This window comes from Tupaia chinensis, unplaced genomic scaffold (genome assembly GCF_000334495.1).
Source record: "Tupaia chinensis unplaced genomic scaffold, TupChi_1.0 Scaffold000298_1, whole genome shotgun sequence".
In the NCBI taxonomy this organism is placed as follows: Eukaryota; Metazoa; Chordata; class Mammalia; order Scandentia; family Tupaiidae; genus Tupaia; species Tupaia belangeri.
Genome location: NW_006159787.1, coordinates 813,722 through 831,097, shown reverse-complemented (window position 1 = coordinate 831,097; position 17,376 = coordinate 813,722). Strand labels below are relative to the sequence as shown.

General features: G+C 35.8%; 1 protein-coding gene across 24 annotated transcripts in view; it reads left to right on the top strand.

Annotated features, from left to right (window-relative positions):
- The window catches only part of PTPRD (protein tyrosine phosphatase receptor type D), a 457,704-nt gene that overhangs the window by 161,474 nt on the left and 278,854 nt on the right, over nt 1-17,376 (top strand). The window lies entirely within an intron of this gene.

Sequence of the window (17,376 nt, the reverse complement as noted above, 5' to 3'; positions counted from 1 at the left end):
TGAATGCAAGCAATTTCTGTTGTTTTCTACTTGATTTCCTTCTGGGAAACTTCCCAGTTCAATGGCCCAATTTTGCAAATGTACACTTGAAATTGCTGCTAGCCACCATGAGGCTTCAGCTACCCAATGTTCACTGCAATCCACAGACTTTTGTAACAGGTTGTGTGGGCACAGCTTGGGAATCAGAGGAATGTGTCAAGTTTTTCATTCAATCGGAGGAAGCATGACTTCGTTGATTTCTGAGGTGGCAGACATGCCAAGGCATCCAAGTTCCAGGAAGCTATCCAAGGCAGGTTTCTGTAGAAGAACAACCCCTGCTGGGAACTCACTGTCATCTATAGAAGTTAGATTGCGTTCGGAACTCCATGTTCTGCATTTTAAGTCACAAATCGCTGTTGGTGACAGTAATTCCTTACTCCAAGTACCATCTTATTTGCAGAATTGTTAATTCTGATCATTAGAATTAGGCTTGGAGACTTTTAATATTTATTTCTTTCATGTTTTATTGTGTTTCTTGAGAATACATTAAAAAAGAATCAGGAAGCAAGTCAGAGAGTAGCTGTAATTATGCGTAGTTATTATTATTTAATTCCAGGATTCATGAGAACCATACCTAGAGTACCTTACTTCTTTAAATGTTACTGAATGAGAGTGAACTTGCTGTGTTTACCAGTCAAAAGCTGTACTTGTACCAAAGGCAGAAAGGTATGTTTAGCTTATTCAAACCACTCGCTTTGTTGGCAGGCTGGCTGATTGTTTAGTACAGCTATTCCTTACAGTGTAAAGATTAATAGAAATACATCTCTAGCACAGTTTTTTTTAAAAATGAGAGATATTATGATTCTTACTGGTTGATGAAAAGTTGGAGAAAAAAATTAATAACTTTCTAAGGTTGTAGGCTGGATAGAATCTCGTGTTCTTTCCATTCGCTGATGTTTCTTGGTGTGTGTGTGTGTGTGTGTGTGTGTGTGTATGTGTGTGTGTGTGTGTTATAGAGGCAGAAAATGAAAATGATTTTCCTCCTTGGAGTTTTCTAATACTCTGTTCTTTCAAATGAAATATGAGTTATCACCCTACTTATAATAGATTGATATGTAAATATACTTTTGCGAAAGGATTGTGATAAAATGAAGAACTTAGATGGTATAAAAAGAATCTGTGGTGAGAAAACAAGACAACTTATTATCTTTTCTCCTGTTGTGTCTTTTGTCTTTGTAATGTTGGAGACATGGGCTTCCAAAACACAATTAGGTTATAACAGTTGCCTCAAGCTTAATATGACTATGACACAAAGAAATGTCAGCTGGTATGAGTTTTTTCAAAATATAAATACTACAGCTGGCTTCTTATTTTTGTCCATTCCAAAGATATTGTGGCTAGTCTAATTTGCATGGGCCCACTAGATCATGCCTAATTGAGTTAATGAAGCTCTTCTGTAACAAGAACCCTCCAAAGGAAAATAAAAACACAGAATGAAATTTTAGAATGCAAATTAGCCTAGCTTTTCTGGCTTTCACTCTCATGGGTAGAAGTCACAGAGTAAAAGAAAATCCTTAAATTAAAGCCAATTACACCACATAGTCAAAGATAAGGTTTACCTAAAACGGTCACAAGGGAGTAGCGTGTGTTCTGGAAAAATGAACCCAGTAACTGCTAGATTGTTGAGGGCTCTTGACCTGGCCAGGATGAAATGAGCTGTTATTTACTGCTGAATTGTAGTCACCTGATTATCTCAAGTACCAGTCCATGTCTTTGAGAATTTATATATTCAGATCATCAATGAAAACATTATTTGTCACAATGAAGATTTACATTTATGGGTCTCTAAGTTTTGTTCCTTCTAACTGAATCATTTTTTTTTAACACACATTTCAAATTTCTCTGTACTTAACCATAAAGAGCACATAATAGCATTCTAGGGCCATTGAGGTCAAGGTATTTCTAATGTAAGCTTGTCTTTATTTTCTTTTGGGAATACGAAGTAACTTTTAGTCTGTTAGATATAACTTAATTTTTTACCTCATTAAATTTTTCATTACATTTTATGTAATTAGAAAACTTAAGAATATTATAATAGATGAAAATATTTCACTAGTTTCACTCAAATTAATTTTATGTATTTTAAAATTTTACAAGTATGGTTAGCAATAAGAGTGGCAAAAGCCAACATAAATTTATTCTCTTTTTAAAGTAATTAGGAGTAGGAAGGTGAACTTAGGAACACCCTCCATTAGAATAAAGTCTGCTGGGACCAGCAGGTGGCATGGTGGTTAAAGGCACTGGATTCCCACATGGCAGACCATGGTTCAAGTCCTGGACCTGGAGGCTTGCTCTCTCACTTTCCCCCTTTCTCTCTCTCTCTCTCTTTGTCTGATCAAACTGAAAAATAATTATAGTAGTAATAAAAATAAAGTTAAATAAAAAATATTAAAAAAAGAATAATGTCTGCTGATTTGTCTACAGTTTAGAGAGGAATAGCAATTTTAGAAACCTAGTAAACCAAACCTAAAATGTAAATCATGATCGAAAAAGATGTATACCTTGTGCCCATGCACAAGTTTATAATTCATAAGTTGTCAAATAACTTGAAATAAAAATAGAAGAAAGTTTAACCCCAGTCTCAATATCTCTGGGCCTCAATTTCTCTGTCGAAGGGGAGAATTCAGATAAGATAATCTATTTGATGTAAATTTCTATGACTTAATATTTAAAGATCTTCTATTAATCAGAAAAATATATAAATTGAGCCCAGTTGCTGTGGCATAATGGTTAATACAAGTGCCTTGCAAGGCTGGAAGCCATATGGCAACTTTGGGTTTGAATCCCTGGGTCCACCTGAAAACATTCTGAATAAACATTCTGATTATTTTGAGGCATTAGAGGGCTGGAGAAAGGGTATTGTAGTATAACAAGACCTGTCAAGGTGCTTTTCTCTGTCTCTTCACACATGTATGTGTTCTCTGTCTTAAACAAAAAACATCTATATTTATAAGATTGTTGGAAAAGTCATGACATGCTTTATTGGGCAAAAATACATCAGGACTTTTCTGATTACCCCGTAATATTGAGGTAGATATTGAGTCCAGTAGTACCATTGGCAAGTGTGTGTGATGTGTTCGAAACCAGAGGCATAGACAGCGATTGTGGAGAAACATACACCTTGCTAGTAAACAGCAGCCAGTGGTGTGGATTCTCACCATGATTATCCTGTAACCAGTCATTTGAAATGTCACACTATGTCTTAAGGCCTCACTGTTTTTGAATACTAAAAATGGGATGATTGAACCAAATTAGCCTAAGTACCCTTATTTTGATAACTGCCTTTGAGACTCGTCTAGAAAAAGTAGGTGAAACAAGCACAAGACAGAGAGCAATGTAGGACTGCAGTATGAACTTGGTTGTGTAGACTGAGAGTGCTGTGGTCTGTTAGTGAAGGAGGGAGTCAACGTGGGCTGCAGAGATGTAAGGAAGAAGGAATGCTGCCTACATTGTAGAGAGATGTCTCTGTATATTGTACTGTTTCTAAAAATGAATGCCTATTGGGACCAGTAGATGGCTTAGTGGTTAGGTTGCTGGACTCCCACATAAGTTGACTGTGGGTTGAATTCTGGACCTAGTGGCTTAAAACTTACTCGGAGTGTATGTGTGTGCCTGACCAAAATCCTGAGAGGAGAATGGATTCAGCATGACCATTCCCCACAGGGGGTGATTTCTTGCCTTTTATCTCTCTCTCTGGTGAACACACACGCTCTCTAGCAAAAATCTTAATGAATAATAATAAAGAAGAATGCCTATTAATATGTCTATAACTTGTTTATGAGCTTATTGATTAAAATAAAATTTTCTTTTGTGAGTGATAAACCATGGCAGAGAGTAGAAGAGTGAATTTATGAGATGACTGGATCCATGAGAACTTCTCAGTCTGTGAAATGAGGCTCTGCTCTACTCCATAGGGCTGTCAGAAGGCCTATTGCAATAATACAGTCTAAGAACTTACAAGTACCTGGCCTAATACAAAAGTTTTATCAATGCAGTTACAATTTTAGCTCCTCAAATAACTTTTAAACATGGCATAAAAATATGTGAATTTACCAGCATGCATCAATATATTTTATCTAAGAAGTACAGATTACTATGGAAATGGGATGATCTATATATGTATACATAATGAGGTCAATTTTTCAGTGTATATTGATTAGTGTGATACAGAGTAGTTTTGCACATGGGCATTGAAATGATTCAAATGAAGCTAAACCACGCCAATTCCTAAACATCTTTATGGCATCTAACCTCCCTGCCTGTCTGGGCCTTCATATCCTACTGGTCCTAGTCCACGGCAAATATCTACTTTAAGTGGGTTAAAAGAAGATTAGATAAAGTACATGAGACTGAATTAGTGAAGTAGAATGTTATGACTTTCGACTAACACATTGCTGATTTTCTTGTAGGCTTTGTTGTCCGGTTTTAAGGATTTGTGTCCTGTCTTGAACTGTCCATAGGTTCGTGTACCTACCATTTGGACAGAATCCTAACCTGTTTCCTGGCTTTAAGTTTTAAGCAACATTCCTTAGGATTTCTTTGATTTAAGTTAAAACTGCTTTTCATGAAATTATCAGCTGAACTTGCTATTGAAAGTAGTTAGGTTATTTAAGAAATTGTGTGATCAATACAATGTGGGGGAAAAAGAATGGAAGACAACTGTAGACACCAGAGGTAGTGTGAGAAGAGGGTGGGAAACGACAAAGAGTCAGAAATAGGAGTAAAAAAAAAAGAAATATATATATATATAAATGGAAAATTTTTGATGATAATATGCATGATTAAGCCACTATGCAGTATATTTTGGATGGGAAATCACATTTTTTGTGCTGCGACAATGCTTAGGGAATGAATGTAAATTAAGTTAAAAAAAGTTTCAGAAAAAAAACTAAAACTGTTTTTCTTTTCATTAAAAAAAAAAGCATTAAAAATACCCATTTGATGACTGGAGTAAGCTATATAGCCCTGGCTAGGTGCTACTTTATAGTATGTTCATTCTACTCACTGAGGTTTATGCCTAAAGTCAGACTTGTGTTAATGGATATGTTTATATCAGCTGTGCTTGCTACTGAGAATATTTAGTTCAATTAAGATATTTAGTGAAACAATAAAATGCAGGGGGAAAAGCATAGAAAGCAACAATATATACCAGACAAAGTGTGGGAGGAGGGTGAGAGATGGCAGAGGTGAGAGATAGGGAATCAAGGATGGGAAAAAGCAAAATATACAGGAAACAAGAAATGGAAAATTATTTGTTGACAATAACGCATATATTGATGTGCTTGATTGAGCCAATATACAGCATATTCTGGATGGAAAAATCTCATTTTGTATGCTGTAATGATGTATAGTGAATGAATGTAAATAAATAAATTTTAAAAAATAATGAATAAATAAGATTTAAAAAAAGAAGATTAGAATAGATGACTATTGTTAGTATAGTTGAGTGATTTAACTTTGCCATAGTCAGCACTGCAAGAAAATAACTCAAGAGAATGGCGCTCTTATTTTTCTTAAAAACATAAATGGAAATAAATTTATTTTTCATCTGTAGTCAAGTGTCTGTATACTTTTCCCCTTTCCTTCTCTCTCATTTTCTAACTTGGCAGCAGGAAAAAAAAAAAAAAAAAAAAATAGTACTTTACAACTGACTAAATCAATCTCACGTTTGTATTTTTTCCCTAATGATAGCATATGCATGAGTGCCCATGAGAGAGAGGAGGAAGGAGAGAGAGAGGACCCTTAACAGGGTCTCTCCATACCATGATCTCCTCTCCTCAGCCCTCCAGCTTATTGTGTGTCCCCTGTGGGTTTCCAGGCCAGCCCAGTGATCTTACCCATGGTTGACTACATGGCTTCCAGCCTTGCAGGACACTTGTGTTAATTTTGTGCTGAAGTGGCGGGGCCTCAATTTTGTTTCTTTTCTTTGGGGAGATTTTTGCTATAGGGCATGTGTGCTCACCAGAGAGACAGAGATAAAGCAAGAAATCACCCCTCAGGGGGAATGGTCACGTCGCAATCCTTTCTCCATTCTCCTCTCAGGATCTTGGGCACACAGGCATACACGCCCTGCCTGACTTTAAGCCACCAACCCCGGTCGACTGCATGGGAGTCCAACCACATAGCCGTTATGTTAACTGCTGGTCCCTCAATTTTGTTTCTTAAGGTCAGTGTTTAAAATTTTACAGTATAAAAATGATGTTTATTTGAGCCTTAAGGTATTTAGTTGTTTCCTGTTAACATCTGGGGCCAGCTTGGTGGCCTGGTGGTTTAGGCATCTGGATCCCACATGGCTAATGGCATGGCTTGATATTGCACCTAGTGCCTTGAAAAACACATCAGCTATGTGTGGAAGCTTGTCCCACATCCCCCGAAGATGGGAGAAACAAAGGAGAAGGTATTACAATGTGGCCATCCCCCATGGGTATGAGGAGATACTTTCTCACTCTCTTTCCTCCTCTAGCAAGTACACATACCCTCTGGCAAATTAGAAAAAAAAAAGGAAGTATGATATGACTATATTTGTATATACTTACCATCAAGTACCAGAGATAAATTACTTAAGCAGCATATCTAGAATATTGGAAAAATAAATTTTGTTAAATATGTGAAGAAGCATGAGTGTATGAAATGGAAACATCTTTGCTCTTATCAATCATAAATTCAAAACTATTTTAGCTGAATACCATAGTACCACATTTGAAAGAATGGTATGATAAATTAAAACATAATTGAGAAAAATGTAGGGTTTCTTTTACAATAACTAAACAAAAATTTTAATTAGTATTGATGTACCGGTATGTATGAAACCCATGCCAATAATCAAGGGGCGCCCAGAGCCCATAACATTTTCCAACCCAACTTACTGGACCAGGGCTTTTTGAAGAATTTAGCCAGAGAGAAATTTTATTTCTAGACAAGGATCACTTTTCTTTTTCATATGAATGAATGCAAACAAACTAACAAAATGAACAAACAAGAAAAAAAGTAGAAAAATTAAATGGTTCTAATAATTGGGTATAGAAAATACATTTGCCATTGAGATACTGGTAAATGCTCACCTTGTTGTTTCAATATGAGATGAAGAGGGGCCAGCAGATAGCATAGTAGTTAAGGCACTGGATTCCCACACAGCAGATTGCAGTTTGAGTCCCAGATCTGGCAGCTTGCAAATCACTCCGGGCATGTGTGTATACATGTCTAAAATCCCAGAAAAATGGAGGAGAAGGGCTTGTGGCATGGCTTTCCCCATTGGGGGGGATGGGAAGGGTTTCTCACTTTCCATCTCACTGTCTCTCTCTGGTGACCACACGTGCTCTATGGCAAAAACCTAAAACCAAGACCAAAACAAACAATCAAAATGAGATCACAGTACAGAAAATAGCATAATTAAAAACATCTGTTGAATCCTATTCTGTCTTATGTACTTCAGTTAAAGAAACAAAACAAAACTTTATATAGTAGTTGAAGTTTACTCCATCCTATTCCTCATTTCCATTTTCTCATCTCTTTCAGCAAAGGACAAAAGCTTTCTGATTTTGGCAAATAATATATCCATTCTAATTTTTATACCGAAACAGTTTTGTGTTTTCAACCTTTTATGTAATTTAGAATAATTTTTATAAATGTTACTTTAGGGACCAGCAGATGGTGTAATGGTTACATCACTGGACTCCCATGTAGTTGATAGCGGTTCAAGTCCCAGACTGGATGACTTAAAACTCATGATGGGTGTGTGTGTGTGCATGTGCGTGCCCAGGATCCAGAGAAGAGAATGGAGGAGAAGGGATTGCAGCATGGCCATCCCCCCTGGGGGGTGATTTCTCGCTTTCTATCTCTCTGTCTGGCGAGTGCATACACCCTATGGCAAAAATCTCTCAATCAATCAGTCAATCAATAGTTACTTTACACTTTTTTGGCTGAATATTATGTTTTTTTTTAATTATCTATATTGAATGCTATCTGTGTAATTTAGATTATTTTTAGTTGTCTTAAATATGCCATTGAGTTATTAAACAGCATGCTGCTAATTGATTTTTTTAAGGTAATGAACTTCTAAGGAGTTTGTAATTGTTCCAGATTCCAAGCAGTGCTCCAACTGATGTGCCCATACATGACTTTTTTTTTTCTTTTTTTGATCATACATGACTTTTCACTTACATACGATAGAATTTCACCAAGGATACACCTTAAATTTTAATTGCTAAATCAAATAACAAAAGACACAAAAGCAAACAAACACAAAAAACATTCAACTTTACTAAATATCACATTTGTTTGTAATGGTTTTCGATTTATATTTCTACCAGCAACAGGTAAGATTTATCTTTTCTACATAGGTATCACATTTGGTATTTTTAGAATCTTAAATTTTGTTGATCTGATGATGTAAAATGGTATCTTCCTGTTAAATTGGTTTTCTTCTGGTTTCCATTGTGACCCAACATCTTTTTATGGTTATGCTTCAGGGGTATTTCATCTTCTGCAAATTACTAGTTAGTGACTTTGTACTTTTTAGCCCCAACTATATCCTTCATTAATGTATGTTTACTAATTCTGTGACAGTTAAATGCATTGAAAAACAGTGTTCCAGCCTAAGACTAGCCCATCAGCCTCATGATATATCTATTCTTTTATTGAACAACAGTTCATAATTTTAGCATATTCAAATGTATCAGTCCTTCTTTAGGAATATTGCTTTTTATTTCATGTTCTAGAAATTATCTGTCCCAAGGTCATAACTATATTCAGGACTTACATTTTTACATTTACATCTTTGGCTCATTAGAGGTTGATTTTTCACTTTGGTGTGAAGCAGTGATGTCATTTGTTCTGTGTGGTTACACAGTTGTCCCAGAATTATCTACTGGCTAGTCCTTCCTTTCTCTCCAGATGGGAAGTGCTACCTCTGAACCATAGAAAAATTTCCTTGCTTGAATGTTAACCTATTTCTGCTTGGTTTATCCTGACTGTTTTTAAATCTTTGTCTTTTTAAATAATTTATATTTTTGTACAAAATTGTCTGCCATCTTATTTTTGAGATTTGCGAATATAACTTTTTTTAATCTCATATTTTAAAAACTATGAACTTTCTATAACTATTCCCTTTTTCATTCTTGATGGTGTGTGTGTGTGTGTGTATGTGTATGTGTGTGTGTGTGTGTGTGTGTGTGTGTGTGTGTATTTAGGTTCAGTGGGAGGTTAGGTTTTCTTTGTGGGAGAGATTTTTGCTATAGAGTATGTACACTTGCCAGAGAGAGAGAAAGCAAGAAATCACCCCCTGTGTGATGGCCACACCACAATCCCTTCCCCTCTAGTCTCCTCTTAGGATTTTGGGCATATACACACACTGCACGGAGTGAGTTTTAAGCAATTGGGTTTAGGACTTAAACTACAGTCAAGTATGTGGGAGTCCAGCGACATAAGCATTACACCATTTGCTGGTCCCAAAGATTAGCTTTTTAATTACTGTGTTCAAATGATAAGAATTAAGTTTTGTTGATCCTTTCCACTTTTTTTGCGGAAGGTATTGTACTAGTTTCTGCTTTGACCTGTTACTATTTTCCTGCTTTCTTTACATTTATTGAGTATCTTTTACTAGTTTATTGAGTAAAGAGAATGATTTATTTTTGGTTTGTTTTTTTTTTCTTTTATAATGTATTTATGTAGCATCTAAAATACTTTAATTCTCATCGCTTTAACTTGATTGTTTATATTTAATTTTCGAGTAGTACCCATCCTAAATGATTATTTCCAATATCAACCCCAAAATTGAATGAAACATTCCTTTTTTTGTAGAGTGTATGTGCTTTTACGTATAAATATGTCCAAGTTATTTTCAAAGTATCAAAAAACTGGCATATTACCAGTTACCAACCACTAACTTGTTTTTTGTTATATTTATTTATTTATTTACCGAATCTATTGGGAAAGTGTATGTCAGTGAATATATGATCTCTCATGTTTAGCTTTTTACTTCCCAAGATCACTGCAAAAACATTAGTTTCTTCCTTTGCTTTAAAAAATTTCACTTAGATTTACTTCTCTTGAGAGCTGCAAACACACACACACACACGTATGTATAGCTAATTTTTTCCAGCTGACTGCAGAAAACCCATTTTGCTGTGTTTACAAGTGAGTCATGGCCACATAGGTGTTAGGTTTGATTTGGGAGTGGCAGCAAAGTCAGAGGTGGCAAGGACGAAAATACCAGAGTCAGGCTTTGGGGTTTAATAAAACCAATATAATTTATTCTGTGAAAGCTCTTGGGTAGGGTCCCTCAACCTGGTCAGAGGCTGAGGGAGTCACGCCCAGGATGGGTGCTGCTCATTCTTAAAGGGCCGTTGTCTAATAGGTGGTCTGGCCAATGAAGTTCGCTGTTTCTGTTCAACTTTGGCGGCCCACTAAATGCTGAAGGGCAGGAAAGTCCATTGGTGATGGTGGGCCAGATGAAGAAAACAGGAAAGTTTTGCCAGTGGGAATGTTTCCGCCATGTTTCTTTTCCCTTCCCCCAGGCCTTACAATAGTTATTTCCTATATTTAGACAATTTTCTAAATCATAGCTTGCTACTTAGAATAGGACTATAAATGGTGTCATAATGGACACCTCAAGTTTAAGACTTTATTAACCTGTCAGAGATTTACCTGGCTGTCTGGTTCTGTCATGTACCTTATACCTTTATGTTCAGGTGCTATTTCTACTTGAAAAAATAAGAAATCCACTAGAAACAGCAAAACTATTATACAACTGTACAGTGTATATTTAAAATCAAGATAGAAAATACCTTGAGTCAGTATTGCACAACAGAATTTTAATTGCCATCCTCAGTCTGCTTTTTAGGACTATGCAGGTGATTATGCTGTCATGTATAAGCTATTTTCTTATTACTGCTTCTGTGTTTTAGTGTCATGTATCATTTTGAATCTGTCTTGGTTTGTCAGATACCTCGACTCCAATGTTTATTGCTTTCTTTACATATTATCTTGTTTCCTTCTGTTTCCAAAGGCAAACCGATGTCTTTTCTCATGTTTTCTAGTATTGATAATATATGTACCACAAATATTTGGTATATTTCATACAGTTTTCCTTCATATCTGACATTATCAGAACACACTGTTATCAATGAAAATATGTACATTCCTCCTTTACAGTAACATTTTTTTGCTGTGTATTTGTGAAATGGCTCAAAACAGGCATTGTAATCTTTCACAAATACTGATAAATATATATGTCTCCTACACAGGAGTGAAACGTGATCTTGTCACTGCCTTGTTTCGCACCTCTGATTCACACCTCAGTATCACTTTTGCCAGTGGGAAAAAGAGCAAACTGGTTAGCCTGGCCTCTGGGCTTTTATCCAATTCACTGACCTTTCTTCCCACTGTATACACCCTTCATCCAGCCTCACCAAACATCCAACTTTCTTCCAACCTGTATGTCCACGTGGTGGTCTTTCTGCTTCATTTCCTGCTCTTGCTCTCTTTCTCTTTTTTTATTTTTTTTACACAACTCAGTAAATCATTCTCATCTACCACTATCCTAATACTTTGAAACCTTTTCCAATTCATTTAGCAAATCTGACCAGTGCCCTGTTTTGTTCTGGTAATATTTTATAAAAATGCTTTATATTTCATTAAGTACATTGCTTCACAGCTATATTTAAGGGGACTTTAAAAAGCTCATGGGATTCAAAGTACAATCTTATTTTGGTGCAGAAAACTTTTGAAATACTGTACAGTTTTGTTTGTTTGTTTCTTTTGTTTTGTTTTTAATTACTAGAGGGAACATTGATTCATTGAAGTCAGAGGGCGAAAAAAACCCCAGGATTTGGGGCACGTGTGCATATGTTCCTGGCATGTTTTTCAGGCAGATAGGGCTGAAACTTGAACAAAATATGGCTAGCAGGAAGGATTTGGTTCCCAATGCACAGAGCTTAATTTCTGTACTACTGATCTGGCCCGATAGACTGTTCATAACTATCCCATTCCCCTGAGCCTTGTGAAGTTCCATCATATGTGTCTTTTGTTCCTCTAGAATATGAGGGGTTCCTTTTAAGTGGCTTTTGTTTTTTTTTGTTTAAACAGAGATTGCGTGGTTTTTGTCCTTTTATTGCCCAGGACTTACAATGCTTGATATGAGCAGATGGTGAAAAATGGGGGCTTGCAGTTGGTGTGGTGGTTATGGTGCTAGACTCCCACGTCGTTAACTGTGCTTTGAGTCCCAGACTTGGTGGCTTGCAAATCACACTGAGTGTGTGTGTGTGTGTGTGTGTGTGTATGCTCCAAATCCCAGAAGAATGGAGAAGAAAGGAATTGCTGCATGGTCATCCCCTGGAGGGTGATTTCTCGTTTTCCCTCTCACTGTCTTTGTCTGTCTGTCTGACAAGCATATACCCCCATGTCAAAAACCTTATACATAAACAAACAAACCAGTAAATAAATAAATGTCAGAATGAATGAACATGAGGTGAATGAATAACACTTTGATGCAATATTTGTATAACTAGTAAGAAAAATCTGTTTAGCAAAATTCTAGTTTTAACATGTTATATGTATTTTATTAAATGTTTTTAAGTTTTTAAATTGAGTTTTTATAATATATAAGTCATCTAGTGTTAACATTAGACCCATGGTGAAAAGAAGCTTGTGTATTATAAAAGAATAAGCAAAGTAGATAATTTGTCAAAACTTTAAACATTGCTTTTGCTTTTAAGAGGAAAGTGCTACCTCACCTCTGTCAAGTGTTTCTACATGGCACTAGGCCATAGTAGTGTCCTTATTTTCTTTGCTTCTTTGTTGTGACACGTTAATTAAATTATCATTACTTAGGTTTTGAGATATGTTCTCACAGATTTGGAGCCTATAAACTCTTGTCTTTATACATCCAAAGTGACATCTTTAGGATGAGAAGTTGGATCTTGTAGAACCATTTAAATTCTGATATATCATATAATGTCAGCCTTATAGCATGGATTCTAGATCATTGTTTTATATTCAGTATTTAAAAACCATATTACCATGCAGGTCTGCATATTACCATGCAGGTCTGTCTCAGTATGGCCCTGTAGGATCTTCTGGCGCATCTTATATGATCAAAGGATACATAAATGAAAAATAATGTTTTGCAAATATTTGATTTTGTATATATTTGGTCTTGTTTCTCCTCCTGCAAATAACTTAAGTGTATGTTTTTTTGTTTGTTTGTTTTGTTTTTAATTCACGGAAGTATACAAGAAACCACAGTTCTACAATGATGTCATTTTATGTTTTAAAGTGTGGCCACTTTCAAAAGCTCTTTAAAAAACTTAATTTAATCCTGAATGCTGTGCTAGTGCTATTGTGTTGAGTAAAATCACCTATGAGCTAAATTCTTTTAAGTAGCAAATAAATTTAAAAGGGAGGAGAAATTATATTGCCCAATAATAATAATTATCTTTAGTTAATTCCTTTAAAGAATAATCTCCATATCATCTAAATAATCTCAACCAAGGTTGATAAAGTGGTTACTTTAAATTCATTGGAAATTTTACATAGTACTATGCCAACACAACACAATATTCTTATCTCCTGTTTTCTTTGTCATGGTTTATTAATCAAATTACTATTAATTAAGTTTTGAAATCACTTCTCTCACAGATTTAGAGCATCTAAATTCTAGGCTTTACACATCCGAAGTGATGTCTTGAGGCTGTACGTCTAGTTTAATAAATTCATAAATTGAGATTGGCAACAGAAGTACGACACAATAGTAAGGACAGGAGATAATGCCTCAGATGAGCTGATTGTTGAGGGTTTAAATTACTAATTTCCTATAGTTTGAAAGTTTCACTCTTGTACTTTAATAGAAAATGTAAGCAGAGAAGAATTACATGGAAATTCTGCTCAAGTCAGTATTTTATTTACCAGTTTCCATGTTAAAATACTTTGTATATGACTCTTGAGGAAAGGTGAATAGATTACAATGGGGAACACCCAATCCTAGTTCTAGGCACTTTGCTATCTTGTGATAAGTGTCTAAATATTTTAGCCAGCATGGACAATCATTTTTTTTAAAGAATTATTTTATTTAACTTCATTTATTTACTTGTTTTTTAATTTGACCAGAGAGGGGCAGAGTGAGAGAGAGAAGGAGAGGAAGAAAGCAAGCCACCAGGTCCAGAACTTGAAACACGGTTGGACATGGGAGTCCAGCGTCCTTAATCACCATTAACACCTGCCAGCCCACTGTGAGCAATCTTAATTAACATTACTCAGGCACAGTGTCACTGCCTACCCACATATCTGCCTATCTCTAGACAACAGAATAACTACTAACCAGGTCTCTGCATTCTCTAAACCAGTAGGCAGAACATTTGTTGTGTTGACAACCCAGATGAATTTTTTGAGATTTTGTTTGAAGCCTTTGTAACTACTAAATTTTTAATCAAATTATTAATAATTATTACAGCTTTTTATATCATATATAAAGTTATAAGCAGTACAGATATTAAAATCTATTTAATAAGCTATGTATACATATAGGAGCTAGGAGTGGGAGTTCTGTTTAAGCAACAGTATCCTCAATTGATTATTTAAGAAAATATCTCTGAGGACAGGCAGATGCTGTAATGGTTACATAACTGGCCCCCACATAGCTGAGTGTGGTTCTAGTTCCAGACCTGGTGACTTGAAACTCATCCTGGTCATGTGTGAGTGCATCCCCAAAATTATCGAAAGGAGAATGGAGGGGAAAGGATTGTAGGGTGGCCATCCCCCTGGGGGGTGATTTCTTGCTTTCTGTTGTTCTCTCTGGTGAGAGCACATGCCCTATAGCAAAAATCTCTCTTAAAAAAAGAAAAGGAAAGAAGGAAGGAAAGAAGGAGGAAAGAAAATAACTTGGAAATGGCCCTTGGCTCAAAGCCACATCTCATAAATTTTCCTCTAGTTTTGCATGGAAATAAGATCATGTGATCTTATATACTTTTTAAGATGAATACATGTCATAGGAAAATTGCTGAAATGTACTATACTCCATTGTTTTATCTTAACCATTTTTATATTTCAGTCGAATATCTTATGTACATTCCTTTGAGATATTTAAAAGCTGTATAAATAATAACAAAATTAATTATGAAGTCCAAATTTTATTATTCATGTGTTTCCTTATGTATTCAGCAAATGTGTATTGTGTATTTGTAGGAAAGGAGGAAAGGTAAAAACAATCTTACTGAAACACATAACTTGAATAGCATAAGGGTCTCAAAGATCAGTATGCATAAGATCTGCTGGAAAGCTGTTCCTACCCTTGTGTTTCTGATTCGGTAGGTCTGAGGTCGGGGCCTAAGTTTTCGTTTTTAATAAGTTCCCTGTTGACACTAACACTGCTGATCTGGGACTGTTGTTAACAACCTCTCCATGTGCATATGAGTAAAATAACAAAGATGTGTTAAAGATACTTCTAAAATAGAGACAGGACATCCTCAATCGATTTCAAAAGTTAGAAGAGGCCTTTAAAAGGGGGTGAAAAGCCGAGCTAAGTCTAGAAGGATCCTTTGGAGTTCTCCAGGAAGATTGGAGTTAAAGTTTACACAGGCAGTAAGAATGACTTATTCTTAACTGAGATTCTGTATTTACAGAACTGTAAGGTAGCCCAGATTCTGGTGTCCCAGACAGATTGAGGAAAGTGTAAAACAGGAAACTGGAGAAATTGGGAAGCCTATGAAGCAACAAGATATGAATCAGGTAAACCTTAGTAAATGTCAGTTCTGAAAGATGACTCCATCTGTAGCATGAGAGGAAGGTGGATTGGAGGGGTTCAAATACTGAAGTTAAAATAGACAATAAAGGTGAAAGTCAAGAGTTCTCTAGTGACAGTAGGGATATTAGAAAGAAGGTAGCGTAACAGCGGTTAGCTGTTGCCACTTAGGAACAGTGTCACCCAAGGTGTATTCTGGTTAACTGTTTGCTTAGCAGAGATGGCATGCACTGAGATTAGGCCCGGGGAGAACAGAATATCTGTGTGGAGTTTTTGTTGTGGGGAATAATATATTCTGGCCATGCTTAGTTTTGTTCTGTCTATAAAATGTGCGACTAGAGATGGTCAGGATAGAGACATAAATATGCAAAAGGAGAATTTATTTTTTTATATTAGCCTTCATATACAAGAGGACTCAAGAAAATCCAGAAAAGTGGAATTAAAATATGAACAATGAACAATTATTTTGTGCAAAAAAAATTGAAATTAATTTTCTCATATAATAGACCTTGTTTATGAACTTTCGACAGGACACCACATCTAACACAAAAATATCAAAGTAATTGTATGTGTATAAATATATTATCAGGTTATTGAAAGTCATGACACAGTTTTCCATAGAAAAACACACTTGTGACTTTTCCAACCACCTTTTATACAAAGGCAGAGTGGCATATGCCCTAATTTAGTCATATTGGCCCCAACCTACAGAAATTTTGTGTACTTTGACTTTACAATACAACCCAATCCAAAATTTTAGAAAACATTAGAAAAGATATAAAGTATAATAGATCATCTGTAAAAATGCTAATCAGGACCATAAAGCAACTCTCATTTCTCCTTGCAAATATCAGTAAGAGTCCTTGATTCTATCTTGGAAGTCTGCCTCAAATGCAGAATTATTCCAGTAAGTTGGAAATGGCACTATAACAAAACTTAATGTCATGTGTTTATAGTTATTCTTGGTATTGGCATTATTTTTTTATAAATATGATAGAATCAGGAATTGCTGCAGGTATTATGTGCCAACAATTGGTTTAAAAGTGTGCACATTAATATTTAAGAGAAAGAAAAAAACCTTCAATAATCTTCCAACACTTCAGGGTTTGGTGTTATAAGGATAGATAAACAGTTTGTGCAAACATCATCCTCTTCCAGACTGCATGCATACTAAATACCAGCCATTACAACATGTGGGGATTTAAAGGCTGTTAGCGGAATCTCATTTGTAAATGTAAACTGACCCAAGTCGTTTCTCTGCTGAAGTCACGGCAATACCCCGTCTGTTCAGCAGAACTGAGCCTGGAGCTCATCCTGTGAAGAGTCATCTCTAGCTGGTCGTGGTGTCCTTTGTACCCAGCACAGTGTTTAGCACATGGTGGGTGTTTAATAAGTTTTAGTTAATGAACTTACAGCTTAGAGTTCTTCATTTGTTGCAACCATTTCCCATTTGTTTTTATAACTTAAACTCATTTTGAAAACCTCAGTGGTTACTTTTTTCACTTTCGGAATTTTTATTCTTTTTAATTGCCAGAAGGTGTATGTGCTTGCTGGAGAGAGAAGGAGAGAGCGAGTGAGCATGCATGAGAAGGTACCCAACAATG